Genomic DNA, 21848 nt, shown 5'->3' on the forward strand with positions numbered 1-21848 from the left:
AAATTATTGCAAGTCTCGGTCGGTCTCTGCGAATATTTAGCTTTTCACAGTATTATTTTAAAAAATAATCAGGGTAATTAAATGTGTAATTGAAAATTATGATAAAATAGGTTTGAACGTGTTTTTATTGATTTAAATTAAGTGATTTATTTATTTTAAAAATGCAAAGAACGTTTTCCTGAATAGGGCTGAATAATATGTAAGACTAAATACGAGTGTTTCTTAAGAAAGTTAGTCTGGATTTTGTCCTGACTCACACACATTATGTGTGTGAGATATCTTCGAAATGTTTTCTTCGTTTGAAAGGCCTATCCATGACACTATATCGTCCCCTCAATAAAACAATAGTGTATAAGCATATATAAAAATCTACATGACTGATTCTATATGTGGTCAAAATTTGTTGAAATTCTACTTCCACAAAGTGGGTCAAAAGATCAATTGAAATATTACTTTTGTTCGAGATGTCTACTAACACAAAAATTTTAAAATCAATTATTTCTAAATGGCAAAAAATTAAAACTATTCTTTTATTAAGGGGACGATTTATTTATTTGTAGAATGAGCTATCGAAAGACTCCCTTTATCTTTAGTTATTGGTCGAATTTCAGAAACGCTTTTTGTAGGTCATTATTACTTATTCAAATTTGAAATTATGCAAAATTTTAAGCAATTTAATATATTTAAATATGTATATATGTACATTTATTCGTCTTACTCTTTCGTAAGAAATTATTCGATTAATCGAACGATCATTACATGAATGAATACCCTAGTTGCTACGTTGGTATGTTTTCCTCAATGTCTTGAGTTGGAACAGGTCAACATTATAATTTCTCAATTGTAAATTTTAGACCTTTATCGAAAATCCCAATAATTACAAATAAGAGCCACCGTAATATACATTTATGTATATAGAATGTCATTAAACAAATTTATATGTGTAAATTTAATTTAGGGTGTCCAAAGTTATCCTTTGAAAATCGAGTAATATAAAAATATTAAATAATTTGTTTGGCATTTATTTAAAAATACATGAAAATTCTTAATAAGTCATGATAATTTTCCATGTCAGTGATTAAATGACTCTTTGAAAAAATATCATAGGAGTGTCACTACCATTTTACCAAATACATAAAATTATAAAGTCTTCATTGCCAGAGCAACTGTTAAAATTAAACATAGTTATTGAATATTTTTTTAAATTTCTTTAAGGACCACCCTTAAAAACTGAAACCCACACACTAATGCAACTGTCTGTGGGTTTGCATAAACAAACTCACACCTTTGAAAATGAAACCAGACACAAACACACAGCATGCGGTAAAGGAACAAACAAATAAAATAAAAGAAGCAGCTCTAATATTTTAATGTAAATACACTAACAAATACATACATGTATGTATGTATTTTATATGTTTGTATAGGTTGGTTAACACTCCCATCTATGCAAATGCAGCAAACAAATGCTGTAGCATGTGTCTACTTAACTGCGTGTGGGCAGACGAAAGGCATAAATAAATTGTGATAAATAGGATGTATGTAGAATAGAATGCATGAATTGTTAGATATGTGTGTGTGCCTGTGTGTCTTTGTTTGTTGGTTAATTAACCACAAAATAATGGCATACGAAAATGTCATAAAATTTTGTTAACCTCAAATCAAAATACTGTCTACATTTCTTGGAATTTTGTAGGTAAACATTAGATTAAGGATAAGTTCAATAATTAAATTTTAATGTAATTTAAATTCTTATAAAGAAATTATGATATATTTCGCGGTTTTAATTAAAAATAAAAATGTAACAACATTTCTGTAGATATAATGAGGAAAATATTTTAATTTTTCATAAATCGCACACACCATAGATAAATACACATAGATCGGATGCTCTCCCGTCAAAAACCTAAGTCAGTTGTCGAGAACCTAAGTGGTGCGAATGTATTAAGAAGAAAAACTATATTTTTGGTGTATTTCGAATATACACTTAAGGTACGATCACACATGGAAAATATTTACTCAAAAAATCGTAACCACTTTTTTTAGCACAAATTTGTTTGTCGTGTTTACTCTTACAAGTGTTTTGTAAGATCAAACATCATCATATAAAATAAAACTAAATATTTGTTTTGAATTGTTTTGTCTTAAGTAAAAGGAGTTTTTGACAATAAATAAAAGAATTAAAATATATTTTTTCGTCAAATATTTGTCATGTGTGACCCTACCTACCTTTAGATATTTCTTCGTTTAACATATTAACAATTTTGGTATCGATTTTTTAAAGCATATTTTTACATATTTTCATGATTTTAAAGCATATTCTTTTAAATAACATTATGACATTGTATATTTTTATCGTAAAATCATTTTGCTCTTTTTATGTATTTTTGGTTTTACTGTTTTCGATGCCTAATTTAATGCCTAACCTTTTTCTTTTCTGGCAAAAAATGTTGTCCTCTTTTTATATATGGTACTGAACATTGATCTAGCACAATGAACAAAAACATTATAAAATTGTACAATTTAATCTGAAATATAATAAAAAATTAAAGTAAAATTCTTGTATGCAATTCTCACCAAATATTCGATATTTTCTAAAAAAATTTACAAGTTCCCGCAAGAACTTTCATTACCATGTAATGGGTTAGAATAATAAATTGTGGCATATCACTACTCACACATTTTCTATTTTAAAGGATGTCCCAAAATTTACGCAAAATTTGAATTAAATTGAAAATGCTTTGTTTTTATGATATCATTTTTTAATTTAGTCATAAAGGTTAGGTTAGAGCATCAATATCATAAAACTAAGACAGCATGAACTATGTTAACGTGTTGCGATATAGAGCATCAGTCACTGCATGATCAGCCTCGTTTTCGAAGAAGTATAGTCCAATGATGGCTCCTGCACAAAATCCACACCAATCTCTGACACGTTGTGGATGCAAAAGTTCTACATTGTGATGTTCCACTTTTACTAAACTGTCACCATTGTAATTTTTTTGAATATGAATATGAGATACATGTATGCTAATGCACACTCGCAGATTAACAATTCTACACAGAATATGGGAGAACCCAAAAAATCGTTGCTCGATTCGATGACTACAATATTGAATATATTAAAAAAGATCGAAATCTAAAATAATTATCGATCAATTCAACAGTTTTTACTCCCTCCTGAAAAATTTAAAAATTCTACTTAAGTTGTTTTGTCAAAAGTCCACAGATATATGGGAGATTTCATGTCCCTTTCACAAAGGACATTTTCATTTTCCACTGTTAAGCACTAAAACATACAATCACAGATCACAAACTAATTATTTTTGTTAAGTTTGAACGCTTACAGCTGTGCGAATATTAGGAACAAAACAAAGAAGAAAACAGAAAAAAATCCGTGGAGGTTTAAATTTTCAAAAAAGTAAAAAAAAGTTTGCCAAATTCTGAATTTTAAAATTTCGCTAAATCGACGCTAGATTGGGTATTTCGGCCACTGTTGGTGCAAATTTCATCCCGATCGGAAGACATCGATTTCAAAAGTTGGTTCACTTGACATGAAATCCCCCATAAATATTGTTGGGTCTAAGGTGAATAGTTCTTAGTATTATATAATTCGAAGGAAAATCCTTTGGTGGTGGAAGGGTACAAATCAAGTACAAATCTCAAACTTTGATCAATTTGTAAACATGATTAGAAGTTTTCATTTTAAATAAGATTTCAGTGAGGTGTATTGGTACCACGTTGACATATCAAGAATAATTTAAGTAAACAAATTATTTGAAAATGGTTTTTTGGGTATTTTCTGTAAAATTTACAAAAATAGACTTAACCTTAACTAAACAAATATAATTTATATACTTATAATATACATAAGTATCATTTCAATTTGTTTCTAATTAAACAAAATCAGCATTTATGGCAAAACAACAGATTTATGTTTTTCCTTTGACATGCACATGCTTGACTGTCATTTTTCATTATTTTTATACCTACCATTCAAAAAGTTAGTGGGGTTATTGATTTTGTCATTCTGTTTGTAACGCATTAAAATATTTGTCGCAGACTCACATTAGTACATACACAGAAAATATTATATTTCAATTCAAACATTTATCCCATATTGAACTGGTTTAAATTATTTCATAATTAAATCAAGTATTCATTTGCTCAAAAACAAAATTTCTTGATATTTTCTATTGAATTTTGAGTTTTGAATTTAACTATTTTGACAATTGAATATACAATTTTCTATTCAATCATTTTCGTATTTGAAATTCAACCAATAACGAAAATTGTATATTCAATTGTCAAAATAATTAAATTCAAAACTCAAAATTCAATAGATAATATCAAGAAATTTTGTTTTTGAGCAAATGAATACTTGATTTAAATATGAAATAATTGAAACCAGTTCAATATGTGACAAATATTTGAATTGAAACGGTTTAAGAATTAGTTTTTTCTGTGTATATTCTGGTTACTCATGAGATTGTAAGATGATATAGCTATGTCCGTCTTTCTGTTGAAAACACGATAAGGCCCAAATGAAATGAGCTAGTTGACTGAAATTTTCCAAAAATATGGGACAATTCCGGTTCATGACTTCAACTAGCCGCTATAGTAATGTCCACCCGGAATGCTGTTTGAGCAGTATTTACTTAGTGGTATATTCAACTTACACCACTTTTGCTACATTACTTTGTTATATTATACTCTGTGCAGAGACGATTTTTTCAGCTCCATCTGTTTTTGCATACCAAAACGTAGCTTACCCCTCATTTTTATTAATAGTTGGTAATATAGGGACTGTATATAATACCAGAACAGCCATAAAAAAATTGTAGTTACACCACTTTTGCGCTGATGGCCGCAAATATGTTGATTATGAGGCAATGCTGATAAAATGTTGCTCAAATTAGTTCTAAGTACTCTGAAATTATGTCATAAAGTATCGCAAAAATCGTGCAACATTTGTCACCATACAATTCGGTACATAATTGGTTTAAGGCCTCATGATGGTGAGTATACAAGATTCGGCACAGCCTAATATAACACTCTTACTTGTTATTAAAGAATTTTATTAACAAATTCCCAGACATTTCAAAAACTTTTATGACAATTACAATTAAAACTGAAAAATAAAACAAAATTGGTACTTAAAGAGGCTTTATGTTTCAGTGAGCTTTTATAAAAATTTAATTTTAATTAAAATTGCAATGCAGTTGTGCTTGATGCTTCTTGTATTCTGTTTTTATTAGGAAAATAAACTGAAATAAAACATCAAAGAAAAAAATACAAAATTTTAAAAATTTCTCTACATACATTATCAATTTTCAAGTACATAAAAAATCATGCACATACATATGTACGTATATACAGAATTAATTAAACATACAAATGTATGTGTATCTAATATACATACATGTGTCTATATACTTTCGTATACCAATGTGTATGTACTTACATGTTTTATATATCAACTCATAAATATTCATATTTACCACCAAAACAACTCAGGCATTAAAAGAAGCTAAAATATTTTTTTGGTTTTTAGTATAGAAAATAACAACCATTTTTATTTTTAGCAAAAAAAAAACCTTGTTGTTTTGCCTTTTTTGACTTGTTTGTTGTTGTACAATTTTTTCCACTCTCTTTAATGGAATATTGTACAGCAACAAACATCATAATGAAATAAATTTTGTATAAAAAAAAACTCAACCACTTGGGCGCCATAAACGAACGATTTGAACACTTAACGTTGTTCGAATGGATAAACCTGTGTAGATACCCTTCTTTTGTTTATATGGTATAATAGATTTAGTAGAGGATATGTTATAATTGTTCCTTTTATCGTAGAAATTAATTTAAAACATCGAAGCTTAACCGGATATCGTTAAGTTATTTAAAAATGCATTTGCAAGGGGTAAATAAAACATTTTTCTAAGCTAACGCTTTATTCGCTTATACCAGATGTCGCGAAAAAGTTCAAAATATATTTTCTCCTTTTGAACCAAATGAGATAATCAAAAAATTTAAAAGGCATATGATAGATAATTGATCAGCCTATGAAATGAGTGTTTGAAAATGGTTCTACGCCTTTCAGGTGCCTACTTATGGGTTAGCAAAGTTGAAATTTGTGGGAAGTAAAATAAAATATTATTTAAATTTTTTTAATTTTTTATGTTTCTTTTTAAAGGCTTTTATGATTTAAAATTATTCCAGAAAATATTAAAAAAAAAATTTTGAAAAAAAAATGTTTGGTTGGTCACATGAAACCATGTCTTTTTTCTAAATTTTACCTCTAGCCAAAAATGGGACAAGAACGGGCAGCTGGAAAATTTTGCATTAGATAAAGGAATAATCAAAGAACTTATTTTGAATATATGGCAAATATAGAAATTGATAGTTTTTTTATTTTCCTTCAAAGTTGAGAAATATTGAAAAAATGTATAGTTGGTAAATATCGATTTACCTGGACAAATACAAAGTAAAATTTTTTTATTTTATTCTTTTTCTTAATAAATATAACTTTATTCTTTTCTTAATAAATATATCTATCAAAAGAATCAAAAATAATGACCATCAGTTACATAGTTTTCGATATATTGTATCTGAAAGCGGACCAAATTACCTAAAAATTGCCTGTTTTTTTGAAAACTGAAAATCAGTCAACTTTGAAGGGCTATATATTCTGAACCAAAAATCTGATTTACTGTAAAAGAGGTTTATTCAATATTTTTTAGGGACACATGAAATTTTGATTTTTGCAACCTCACTTGTTCTACGGTCGCCACTGTGCGTCGTAAAGTGGCGCCATTTGAGTTTTTTCTTTGCAAATAGCATACGTTTTGAACCAAATGAGGTAGGTAATCAACAAATTTAAATGGCAGATGATAGATAATCAATCAAGCTATGAAATGCTTCTACGCCTTCTAGATGCCTACTTATGGGTTAGCAAAGTTGAAATTTGTGGAAAATCAATTTTATGGGAAGTAAAATAAAATATATTTTTTTTTAAATTTTTGATTTTTTATGTTTCTTTTTATGATTCAAAATTATTCCAGAAAAAATTTAAAAAAATTTAAAAAAAAAAAAAATATTTTTATAATTTTTGTAAAATATTCCAGAAAGTAGTTAATTTTTTTAAATTTATTTTTAAATATTGCAATTCATAAAAGAAGGTGTATCTAATGGGTTTTCACGATTATATGTCATAAATTGGAACCATGTCTTTTTTCAAAATTTTAACTCTAACGAAAAATGGTACTATGGCGGGCAGCTGGACATTTTTGCATTGGCTAAAGGAATAATTAAAGAACTTATTTTGAAAATATGGCAAATATAGAAATTTATAGTTTTTTTTTTATTTTCCATCAAAATTGAGAAATATTGAAAAAATAGATAGCTAGTAAATATCCATTTACCTGGACAAACATAAAGCAAACAGTACAATTTCGTTTATTGTTTTCTTAATAAATAGGTCTATTATTAGAATCAAAAATAATTACGATCCATTACCTAATTTTCGAGATACTGTTTGAAAGCGGACCAAATTACCTAAAAATGGTCTGTGGTTTTGTACACTGAAAATCAATCAACTTTGGAGGGCTATATCTTCTGACCCAAAAATCCGATTGTAATAATAGCAGGATATTTGACATCGCTTGACAATTTCCTGTAAAATAGGTTTATTCAAATATTTCATGAAATTTTAGATTTTTGCAACCTCACTTGTTCTACAGGCGCCACTTTGCGTTGTTCTCAAACAAATATAGACCGATGACGCCGCCAGTCCGAAACCTTTTAGGGATTTTGGACTCACTTGGATCTCATGTGGATTGGAGTTGTCCTATATTCGACAATTTCATTGGTTGACGTACCCATTTATCCAGAAATAAGCCTCACCGTAAATTCGGCAAAACGAACGCAATGATGCCCGAACAGAATACCTATTTTGATAACACAATTTTATCATTTGCACGTCCATGGTGATTTGTCAAAACAAACTGTATAAATGACAGCCAATTCGACAGATATAGCTTCAACAATATGGGCGATAGCAGCTATCAAAGTTCATAAGTCCCTATTGGAAGACCCTTTATAAGGTAGTCATGAGTCCATCTTGGTATAAAAGTGGATCGCTGAAATTTTGATTCATTTATCTTACAAGGGAAAATTTGATTTCTTTAGAAAAACTATAGCAATCCTTTGGAATAAATTTCTACAGAAATGCTTTAGACCAGTTTTCTATAACAAAACATTCACCCCATTTATCTTGCAAATTGTTGTATAGGTTTTCTATGATGAATTGTTTATTTTCCTTATGTAAACCATGCGAAGTGTACGAAATTTGTGGATGGTTTTTGTATTTCCAAAATATGTATGAGTATTTGTCTATTAAAGCAATAGTGTGTGCGTGTGTGTGCTTTTGGAATATTTATTTAATATTTCTATTTTTGTGTTGTTTTATTTTTGGGGAGGTGGGTCAACACAAGTTCAAAGTAAAACATGTTATAAATTTTTTTTGCTGCTCATTTTTCTACTTTTATGTATTTTGATGAACTTGCAAATTTATTCGTACTTTATTTTGAAAACAAACTCATATTTTATACAGAATTCAGTCATACACAAATACAACCACCATCACTACTAAATACATATTTTATAACCCAGTAAATATAATGTTTTATTGAATTCAATATAATGGTATTTAATATTGTTACGTTTTTACCCTTTAAAATTGGTGGTTTATTGCCTTTTAAAAATTCGATACATTTGATTCCAAAAAAAGCAGTTTAGTGGTTTTGACAGATATGTTAATAATGTCCACAATTATGTTAAATGATCTTTATCGGCCATAAAACAATATTGTCCACAATTAGAAATATCCAGAAATAGAAATGTTGAGAAATATGATGCAAATTTACCCAGCCCTTAAAACCGTTTTATTTGAATTCAAATACAATTTCGTTATATTTTAATGTTTACTGGGATATATTAAGTGTGTATGTGTATTTACAAACAAAACCAAAAAAAAAAAATACATGTTAAAAAACAGATCAAACAATTTGGCAAAATTTTCTAACCTGTCTTGTTACAACAAAAGGGCGTAACTTCAAATTTTTCTTCTAAGTTTTCTCAAACCAAAAGCTGACAATATAATGTATTTTTATACACTACGACTAAGTATTTCTTTAAATATAAGCATTATAAAAGTTTTTATAGTTTAATACCGCCTCCTAGATGTTGCAATAAAAAAATAAGCCAAAAAAGAAGTTCTAAAAAATTTATAATAAAAAAATGTTGCTTGTTAGCATGTGAACATGGTTACATGATTTCAATTAATTAAAAATACGTTTGGTGTTTTTTCAACGGTTTTTTATTTTGCATTTGCTTACAATTTGCATAGTTTGTTTTAAACCTTTATTTGGGTCATCATATTTTAAAATAATATTTGAATTCATAGTTTTTATTTATTTTTTTAGTTTTTCCCGTAAACATGCTGACTTTGTTGTTAGCACAATTTTTCAGGGAAAAAAACTATGTATGAATGACTGTGCATATCGCACTTGATCAACAAGAGGGTATTAACTCAAAATTTTTAAAATTCCACTTTTTGCAAGAAATCATCTAACAACATCAATATCTATATACTGTAAAAATTTCAACGTATTCCGAATACTCTTTCATCTTGAAAACCACATTTGAGACTATTTTCGTGATAATGTAGTGACTACCTTTATATCAACAAAAAGGTATTATTTTGAGTTAATACAAAAGTTGAAACAGAAATGCGTCGTATATTTTCATAAAAAAGGTATTATTTTGATTTGAGCCTTTATTCAAGTTAAAAATAATCAAATTGTTTTATTTAAATTTGGTTGTATTTTGAGTTGATACAGTTTTGTTGATAAAATTTGTTTTACTTTATAATTTTAATTCGAAATGTGACTCTTTTTATGATAAAATTGTTCACATTTTTTTGAGTTGTGACCCTTTTCATGAAATAATTCAATCCTTCTTTAGTAATAACCATTTTCATGATATCGTGTTTATAATAAATTTACTTTAACATAAATACTTGCTGATAACGAAATCGATTGCTCATTGCAGTAATAATTAAAATATTTAAATATGTATAGAAAAATTATTGTATTTTATATTGTACGATCAAACAATAGTAAATTAAAATTTAAAATGACGTGTCCAAACGTACAACACTATTCTACGTCTTTGCCTTTAGAGGATATACATACTGATAATAGTTATAGCTCTGCAGATCCATTCAGCGATGATTCGAATGACGATTTCAATCCGTCGTTAGTAAGTCGAAGCAGTTCTTCGGACATAGAAATGCAGGAATTGGTTGATGGTAGAATAAAAAGTACTAATTACAAAGTACAAAACAAGAAACAAAAACGTCAACAAAACTTGCGAAACTCGGGATATTCATATACTTCGCTATCTAATCCTACACGAAAAATAAAAGAAAAGTGCTTGCGAACTGCTTGTAGAGAAAACTGCCGTTTTATGTGCAACGAAAAAATAACGGAATCTTCACGTTATCAAATATTTCAAAAATATTGGGATACAAGCAACTTACAAAGACAGAGGGAATTCATTTCTAGTCACATAAAACAGATAAGACCCAAATATAGATATTCAAGCACTCAAAATTACCGTAGTTTTAACAACGCCTTTTTCTTGGAAATGGACTCAAAACTTATCCGAGTATGCAAAACATTTTTTAAATCAACTCTCGATATAAATGATAGAGTTATTGCAACAGTAATTAAAAAAAGGAGCGAAGAAGGATTTGTGGAACCTGATTATCGTGGAAAGCATAATAAGCACAAGAGTGTTAGCCCAGAAATCAAGGATGGAATAAGGCAATTTATAAAAGATATTCCGAAAATTGAGTCCCACTACTTACGCGCCCAAACATCCCGTGAGTTTATAGAGAGCGGCAAAAGCATTACAGACTTATACAAGGACTATGAAGAAATGTGTGAAAATAAACATTTAACACCCGGAAGTAACATTATGTTCCGCAGAATATTCAAAGAAGAATTTAACATTTCATTTTTTAAGCCGAAAAAAGATCAATGTGACCTTTGCACATCGTTTTCCAATTCCGACGAAAATGGAAAAAGAAGTTTAAATGAGGATTACACTTCACACCACGAAGAAAAGGAACTGTGTAGAAAAGAAAAAAATATAGATAAACAATATGGTAATGTAGCTGTATATGATTTGCAATCAGTTCTTCCATTGCCAAAAGGATTAACTTCTAGCTTTTTTTATAAAAGCAAAATAAATTGTTACAATTTTACGGTAAGTGACCTTAAAGCAAACCACGTGGAATGCTTCTTCTGGACTGAAGTCGAAGGAAAGCGTGGGTCGAATGAAATAGGAACGTGCGTTCTTTTATATATACAAAAAATTGTGCAAGAAGCAAATAGTACTCAAGATTTGGATTTAATTTTTTACTCCGACAACTGTTTTGGACAGCAAAAAAATAAATACTTGCTTTCGATGTATTTCTATGCTGTTCAAAAATATAAGATACGAAGCATAACTCATAAATATTTAATTCAAGGCCACTCCCAAAATGAAGGAGATAACGTTCATAGTGTTATAGAAAAGCAAGTAAAAAGACATCTTTTAAGCAAACCGATATATACGGCAGATCAATACATCACATTAATAGCCACCGCTAAAAAGACTGGTATACCATACAAAGTTCATGATTTAAAGCATGATAGATTTTATGATCTTAAGAGCCTACAAGAGCAATGGGGCCAAAATTTTGTTAAAAATGATGCCAATGGAAAAGTTAACTGGCATAATATCAAAGTTTTGCGTGTAGAATACGAAAATCTCAATTCATTTTTTTATAAAGATTCCTATAAGGATAAAGATTTTTCAAAAGTAACTGTCCAAAAAAACAAATTCAAATGCACGAGCTATTGGGAAAATCTTAAGTAAGTTTGTAATTCATTAATTTCTTTATATTTTTCTGCTATAATTTAAAACATATCTTACACTTATTATTGATTTAGTTTATCCTCCATTTATTCGGAAATGCTACCCCTGTCAGAAAACAAGAAAAAGGATCTTAAGGAACTTGTAAAAAAGAATATAATCCCAAAACATATTTATGAGTTGTATTACAAAAATTTAATAGATACTTAATTTAAACACATAATAATTGTTAGCTTTTTTAATTTTGTATCATTTAATAAAGGCTACTCGTAGTAGTATATCTGAAATCAAGAACATATTCAAGATATAAAAAAAAAATTTGAGTTAATACCATTTTGTTGAAAAAAAAATATTAGAAACTTTATTAAAATTTCAACTAAAGAGTCACAACTCAAAATAATACAAAAAAAACTATCGAGAAGTTTCAGAAAAATGGTATTAACTCAAAAAATAGATTTTTTTTCGCAATAATTGCAAAAATTTAAAAGAAAAACAATGTAAATATATTTTCAAATGGAATTTGCTTACTATGATATATTCGGATTTTCAAATTCTCTTAAAATGTAACCACAAACCGTTTTTCACCTCTACTGAAAATTTTAAAATTTTGAGTTAATACCCTCTTGTTGATCAAGTGCGATATGTACTATATCAATTATTAGAATTATTTACATGGAAATTGTTAAAGTTTGTGGTGGGGTTTATATTTCAATTAAAATAAATAAATTGCAATGTATGCTTTTTATTAACGAAAACAGAAATGATTACTATATAGATTATTTTGCATTTTTTCGATGTTCCTAAGGACTAAAATTATTATCCATCATCTAAAAAAAAATCATGATCTTTTGAGCAAAAAACCATTATGTTTTAAGTTTTATGTTGAATTTGCAATATTTTCAAAAATAATAAAAAAAAATATTTTGAATTAAAAATAGTTTTTATTTCATTTACCTACACAGAAAAAACTATTTCTTAAAACGTTTCAATTCAAATATTTGTCACATATTGAACTGGTTTCAATTATTTCATAATTAAATCAAGTATTCATTTGCTTAAAAACTAAATTTCTTGATATTTTCTATTGAATTTTGAGTTTTGAATTTGATTATTTTGACAATTGAATATACAATTTTCGTTATTGGTTGAATTTTTTATTTTCAAATACCGAAATTCCTAAAACGGGGAAAATGTGTTCCAAAAACTGAGTTTTTTCAGAAAAGTGCATACTGTGACGTTATTTACCGTGTGATAGTTAAAACACTTAGTAAGTATTGAGGTCACATATGGGGTTATACAAATAGCTTTATCGTGGATCCGTGCTTTGCTTTTTTAGAATTTTTTACTCAAACTGAATTTTTTTCTTAAAAATGGGGCAAGTTTGGATAGTTTTGCGGGGTGATATGTCCGATTAACTGAGCCAAATTTTTCTTTACACTCTTTTGCATTAAGTTGTCTTTCCGAATCATATAAAAATTCTATATAGTCCCGAAGAAAATTTTTTTCTACAAAATAAAAAAATATATGGGCTTTTTTGGGAAAAAACGTAAAAAATACGGCCCTTTTTACAAGTTCCAACTTTGGATGCGTATAACATTTTATAGGGAACAGATAACTGTTAGCAAGTTTTTTTATTTTATTTAGAATTTTATCGTCAATATAGCTGATATTTTAAAAATAAATTTCGAAACTCTGTAGGCCCGCCATATCTAAAAAAACATAAAAAGATCGACCAAAATTAAAAAAAAATAAATCAATAAACCTGAATATCTCTTCAACTAATAGAGATAACCTACACTTGTAAGTGTATTTTTTGTAGACCTTCTCTATTTATATTTAAATTTTCAGCTCATTCGGATCACAAATGGATCTTTGGCGATTTTTTTTTAAAAAAATTGAGACCTTAGGTGACCAACTTTGGTGTGCTAGCACTGGCCCCCATTATTGCTAGGAAAACGAACAAACGTAAATCAACTCGAAAACATCTCAGCTCAAACCATGTAACAATATATCCAATAATTCACAAGATACCGAATTATTTCCGAAAAAAAAGTTTGTTTGTTAGTTGTCCAAATATTTTTCTAAAAATATAATTTTTAGAAGATTTAGATTTATTTCGATCCCAATGTGCGTATTTCAATTTTGGTGATATTTTCAGAATTTGATTTTTTTATGATGGAGAATAATTCTGGAGCATCGAAAATCGAAAAGTTGCAAATAAGGCCCAACCTAGGTCCAAGCAATGAATTAAAAATTGAATAAAAAATATTGAATGCATTCAAAAAAAAATTATATGTTCAGATAAAAAATAAACTCCAATTCTCGGGTAAAATGTTCCGCAATCGCTATTCTACGATATTTCATAATCAAGCTTTTTAAAAAAGATTTTTAAATCATCCACGGAATACTGTTTGAGTAGTCATAAATATGTTGACCTGATAAAATTTTGCACAAATTAGTTCTACCTACTCTTAAATTATAATGTAAAAAATGGCGAAAATTGTTTTTCCCTAGTCCCCATACAATGTCAGAAAATGACTTGAACATTTATAATTGTCTATATATAATATAGTGATGAAATTGGACATAACAAGTTTTATATGAACCAAAGTTTGTCTATCAACTTTTGTGAGGATCGGTTGATGGGAGGATTTTCATTGTAATTTTTGTTTCTTTTTTATCATTTTTATTAACTTCATTGCGATATCTACCGATCACATTCGACTTTTGGTTGCTATGAGTGCCTAAACACTGCTTTAAAAGCAGCATTTCTACAAATTCTAATTAAATTCATATGAAAATCCCACAATAACTAGAAAATCTTTTATTTTCTACTAAATTCCGTTAATTTATATAAATAAGATTTGCTAAATCTTTTAGAAAAAAAAAGTTTTGATTGCCTCCAACAACTTTATAAAACACAGCCCACAGAGAAATGAATGCACCCAAAGAAAAACACAACTTTTAGAAATTACCAGAATAAATAGATTAAAATACAAGTTGTATTGAATACACAAACGTAAGTGCAAGCAAGTGTTTGTAGAAAATTATATATAACAATGGGCGGAGGGGGAAACAAAACACATAAACAAAAATTTAAACTGCTGACGTAAGAATCAAAACAAGAGACTAGAAGCAGTAGAAGTCAACAGCCTGTACAATAAGACAACTACCAACAATAATGTCAATAGCAATAACAACAATAAACGCTAAAAAGTAAACCAACAACTCTAAACACAACGTAGCAAAAAAGGAGTACATTCATGTAAACAGTATGTGAGTTTGATGAAAGAAAAACAAAAAGACAAACAACATTTTATTGTACATAACAATAACAACAACACTAAAAAAACTACTTTTACACACTTACACATAGATTTAATGTGAGAGAATTTAGAACCCCATACATAAGCATTTACATACATAGATAGATAGATACAAGATAGATAAAAGTTTTGCAAAAATTTACAAAAACTATGCAAAAGTATAAGTATAAGCATTGTAACAGGCATAAATATTGCATGCATTTGCAGGCACACATATTCAAAAACAAACTTGGCTACACTTAGTTTTACATATTGCATACATTTGCCATTTACCACAAGGGAAAAGGAAATGCCACACAAACATACACATTCACATCCATATCCACATACATACATACATTCCTACTCATACGCATACATTAAAAAGTTGTGTTTAGTTTCTTCTTCCTTTTATTTCGGTAACAACATGCAGCCAACAACAACAACTAAAAACCCAACAACTACATAGACATTCACACATTTTGGTAGAATAGAAAAATAGCAAGAATTTGTCCTTAAATGCTTTTGTGACAAAATTTATGCCAACAAATAATTTGAGACATGCATACATTTTGCAAATATGCAAATGTTAATGGGGGTTGATATGGAGAATGAGGAGGAGTAAAGGACTGGGTAAAAGAAATAAAATTTGATTTGTCACATCGTTAGTAACACATTGAAATAATAGTTGTTGTGTGTTTTTTTTTTTTCATTTATAGGCAAATCATAAAAATATTTTAATATTTGGTTTCTAAGAAAGTATGTATTTTATAGCATATTGACATCGTTTGTTTTCTATTCAATGTACATTAGAGTGCTCTAAGTTCGTAAGTTCGTAAGGGCGAAAAAAGTATTCAGTTTTAGCAAACATTTTGGCATTAAATAATACATTTCGTTTCATTTCCCATGAAATCGGGATTAATTTTGAAATTTTCCTGGATCGCGGCAATTCTCGCCTAGAACAAATAATTCAATTTTAAGAATGTAGACTTCGAGCTAAAAAATGTCTTTGGTTTTAAAATTTATGTAGTTGGATACAAATAAATAAATCCAATACAAATTTAATATAAAGCGATAAACTGACTCGATTTCCAATTTTGTTTATATACAAACCTGTCACCATTTGTCATTTGTATCGGAATGCCATCAATTTGCAGTAGATTTTGTTCTAATTTTGTTAGATTCCAATTAATTCGCAAAAAAATAAATGGGGCAGAATCTAAATTTTTTGGAAATAAATCTGACATTTCTCCGATCGGGATAAAATTTTAATTGGGCGTAGCCAAGGAGTATTCGAGTTTAAATTATTAAAATGAGCCCTACAAATGCTCCAGGGGCGGCGCTATGGTGGCTCAAAGTAAGGTACCTTTTTCAACACGTGCCATTTTTTTGTTTCCCATCCGATTTCAAAGAATTTTATATTTTTGCAAATCGTTCGGCTAGGTCTTGAAAAAATATGCTTGCGTGTGCTATTTATCTCTAATAATTTCCTAGTTATAGGCATTTCAAAATTGAAATTTTAAAATTTTGCCATACCTTGGTCCGCTTTTTTAAAAATATAGGGCGCACTTTTGGACCGAATGGACTCGAATTAGACAACTAAAGTACCAATAACATACAAAAGATTTTAGAGCAATATCAATTACGAATCCAAAAATAATCGATTTTCAATTTAAAAATTCAAAAAATAGTATATTTATGCTGTTTTTTGGACAAAAAGGTGACTTAACTCTTTTTTTATTAAAAAACAACTTTCTTTAAGAACATATAACAATTTTATGTTTTTCTATAAAGTTTCTTTACGGAGAACATTCTGGTATAAAAAACATTTCCTATTTTTCGAACATGTCGGCCCTACGCCCTTTGGAAATTGACCTATTTTTTTATCAAAATTTAAACTTTGGGCCACATGTTCTAAAATCCCAAAGCTGGGATCAGAAAACGGAAAGCAACTTTGTAAACCCTGATGTGTTCCCTATTTATCCCTAAAGTATTTTCCCAGTCCCGAAGGAAATGTGAACCCTATGAGCAAAATTGTAAAAAATACCATTTTTGGGATTTTCGCTCCAATTTTTAGGAATTGCGGGATTCCCTTTGACCTTTTGACAAGTTTTTTTACACCTTGTTATTTACAATGAAAAACTTAAAAATCCCTGAAAATTACATTGATTTTCGTTAATAAATAAAGATTTTATTACATATTACATATTCATTGAGTTTCTAAAACTAAAATTTATATCAAAATTTTAATAGGATTGCAAATATTGGGAACAATTTGATCCACATTTATTCCGAGCTATATTTTATTGATTAGATAAGTTAATTTTTGGTCTTACAAACAAAATTTAAAGTCAATATCTCAATTAGATTCAAAAATATGCCACTTTAAATCTCCGTCCTTCAAAAATATTGCACTTTTTCATTTTCCATTTTTAATTTAATTAAATTAAAAAACAAAAACTAGAAAAAAAATCAAAAAAAAGAGTTGTATTTTTTTTTGTGGAATTTTGTTCGAGTTTTTTACAAATTTTCCTGGAAATTAATTTCTTCAATATATTATGGATGATAATCAATAAAATAATCATTTTAACAAAAATATTTAACGAAAAGTGATATTATTAATATGTTACTATTTTTAACAAACCATTTATTGGAAATGTTTACGATGCCATGAAGTTTATTAAAATTATTTTTTAGTAAAAACTGTCAATATAACTTAAGTTTTAAAACAACTAGACTGTGAAAACCTAATTTTCAGAGTTTACTTTTTGTATTTCATAAATTGTTGCTTGAAATTTAAGTAAATAGTTAATGTACGAGTACATACATATATGAAGGTATTCTATATAACTAGAGGCAGGCATGCATGTCTTTATAGTTTTCTATTGACATTAAAAAAGTAAACTCTTTTTTTTTCAATTATTTTCACCTAACATGACATGACTACATTTAGCAGTAATAACAACAATGTTAGCAACATCAAATGTTTTACTTTTACTGCAGATTTAGTTGTCTCGATTGCCTTCGGGCAACAAATTATGCATAAACAAAAGCAAACAAGAACAACAAAAGTTAAACAGAGAAATAAAGATGAAAAAGCTACAAATATAAACAAAACAAACTATTTAAATGAAATAAAACTTTGGATATAAAAATGTACATATTTATGTAGATATGTCTGTATGTATGAGAATATGTCTCAAGGAGTATGAGTTGTTGAGTACAATTGTGTACGAGTGTTGTAAAAGTTTAAATAAGTTTGTCTGCTAAAAGTACTCATCGTGTATTGATGTCAAAGTGGGTGTATTGTAGGTGCGTCTCGAAAATGACTCAGCCTTAAGTTATTCTTTTTAATAATATTTTAAAGTATTTGTATTTTTGTAAAATGTTGTAAAAATATTTAACAATAAGGTAAACAACTGTAAGACGTTCAGAGTCTATATATATATTTATTGTAGTCTTTATTTTGCACTTTTTAAATTTTCAATGCTCCCAATAAGGTGAAAGTTTGAGCAACATCGGACAACGCACAGTGGCTCCATTTGAGTTTTTTCGTTTCAAAAATTTAAAAGGCATGTGATAGATCAACCTATGAAATCTGTACATCATTAAAAAGGGCAAAATTTGAAAAATAAAATATTTTTTTAAAATTTATGATTTTTTATTATTTCCATTTTATGATATAAAATAAATTCCAGAAAATATTTAAAAATATATTTTTTTAAAAATTGATTTTAAATTTTTTTTTTTAATTTTTTTGTAAAATATTTTTCACAATCCGTAAAAGAATGTATATCTAATGGGTTTTCATGGTATATGTCATAAATTGCCCAAAAATACATGCAACACATTTTTGGAACCGTGTCTTTTTTCAAAATTTTACCTCTAGCTACCTCTAAAATGGTGCAAGGATGGACAGCTGGAATTTGTTGCATTAGGTAAAGGAATAATCAAAGAACTTCTTTTGAAAATATGGCAAAAATAGAAATTTATAGTTTTTTATATTCCATCAAAGTTAAGAAATATTAAAAAATGGATAGCTAGTAAATATCGATTTACCTGGACAAACACAAAGGAAATAGTACAATTTTGTTTATTATTTTCTTAACCTTTATGTCAACGGCAACATACCTGGGTATGTTATGCATTTTCAAAATGCTGTAGCTCTGAATTGGATAATCGGATCTACTTTAAATTTCTTGATATCCTAACCAAAACTGTTTTACACAACTGTCCCAAGGATAGGATCACCCGTTTGGAAAATAAATCCCATTTACAAAGTTGCACCCATGCGTCAACAGCATACATACCTGGGTATGTATAGTAAAACGCATGCAAATATAATGAAATAATTGAAAAGTATAGTATTTTTTCACCATTTTTACCCACCCGACTCCACATTTCTGATAACAGCACGTGTCCAAATATTTACCGATTTTCTCCACTTTTTAAAATATGTTTAAAAATCGTGACTGATTCCAAAGTTATATGCATTTGAATTAAAATTTTTTTAAAAATGCGATTTTTCTCAAATTTTTGGGAAAAAAGCACTTTTTTTAAGTTATCTAAAAAATTTGTATTAGGCATTCATACTTTTTGAAAAGCTAACTGTACACTAAATATTTTAAATGAAAACAAATTTAAAAATTGTTGACATGGAGGGGACCAGGTCCATCCAAATAACGCCTATTTTTTATGTAAAATTAAAATTTTAGGTCAAAAATTCTCAAATCGCATAGTCGATATCAAAACAAAATAAACCATTTTAGATGGCCAACTACGTTCTTAATTATTTTGTAAAGAGTTCCGATAAACCCACTCCTGGTATGGATATTATAGTCAGAAAACTAAAAAATTCTATTTTTGGGATTTTTCAATACTTTTTTGAGAATTGCAGTATTGTTTTTATTTTTCGAGTAGAAAAATCTATATAACCAAGGCGTATTAATCAGGTGAGAGCGTCTCGGCAACAAACACAACAAAGACAATATTTTTTATTTGTCAAGAGATTGAGAATGTCAAAACAGAAAAATTAAAAAAATAAATAAATAAATTACTGGTAATTTTTTATAAATGCGTCGAACGTGAATAAAAAGCTTAGTGATTACAATATAACTTTTTAACTATCCATTTAACAGTGTCCATCTGTTTGTGTAAAACTGTAGCAAGTCCAAAATATACAAACTAATTCTTGTAAGGAGTTTGTAATGAAAATCAGCATTTAGCTTTGTCTGTCTGTTTAAAATACTCACAAGTCCAAAATACACAACCTAATTCGCGAAAGGAGTTCTAAGCATTAAGCTGTATATGTAAAATACTCGCAAATCCAAAATACACAACTTATTTAATTGATTTTCATAAATTTATTTGAATAATTTTTCGTTTTTTATTTTTTCAATTTAAATATTATAAATGTCAACCACAAAGAGTAAACAACTATTTGACACTTTCAAACTCAATATAAATAAACAAACAATAAATCAGCTGTGCTAGTAACTTCACCTTATTGAATACACCTTGTATATAACTGTAAAATTTCATTCAAAAATATTCATAAATGTAAAATTAATTTTAATTTGAAAAATTTTTATCTTTGCAAAATTTTAATAAAAAGAATTATTTTCATACTTATACAACCACTTTTTTCAACAAACAATGACTAAATAAAAGGGCAAAACTGATTATCATAAAATTTTTGAACTTTTTGTCTATTTCTAACAAAATATAAAAAAATAATAAAGAAATTCCAACAAACGATTTAGATATTAGCATTTCTATGCTAACGACATGCTATTCCCCATAAAAAACGTATGTACATACCCAGGTGTGTTGCTGTTGACGTGCGTAAATCAGTTATGCTGTTGACATAAAGGTTAATAAATATATCTATCAATAGAATCAAAAATAATGACGATCCGTTACCTAGTTTTCGAGATACTGTATCTGACAGCGGACCAAATTACCTAAAAATTATGTGTTCTTTTGAACACTAAAAATCAGTAAATTTTGGAGGGCTATATCTTCTGAACAAAAAGTCCTATTATAATAATAGTAGCATATTGGAAATCGTTGGGCATTTAGGACATTGAAAGGCCCATGAAATTTTTGATTTTTGCAATCTGTGCAACGTTTAGAGGTTGCACATTCTAGTTGAAGTTAAAAACAAAACCTTTCCTAGCTGTGTACAAATATGTTAATTAAGTGATTTAGAAAGGTCTCGCAGTTGAAAAATAAAGAAGAATTTTATAAATTGAAAGTACATTTTTGTTGGGCAACTAGAAGACTTTAAGTTTATTTTTAAATATTCAAATCAAATGAGATTTGCATGAGAGAAAAGGTAGCATATTTTTTAATTTAATTTTAACAAAATTGTTTCTGTTCACTTTATTTATTTATTTTTATAGTTTCTTTAATCTGCGTTGTGCCCTCTACTTTAAAATAGTTAGTTAACAAAAAAACCGGTGTTCCAAATTGTGTATGTATGACTAAATATGCTCCTTGCTCACTTCACACATACAATTTATTTATCTCTTTTACAAAGTAGTGTTTATTTTACAC

The sequence above is a fragment of the Calliphora vicina genome, chromosome 3, assembly GCF_958450345.1.
Source record: "Calliphora vicina chromosome 3, idCalVici1.1, whole genome shotgun sequence".
NCBI lineage: Eukaryota > Metazoa > Arthropoda > Insecta > Diptera > Calliphoridae > Calliphora > Calliphora vicina.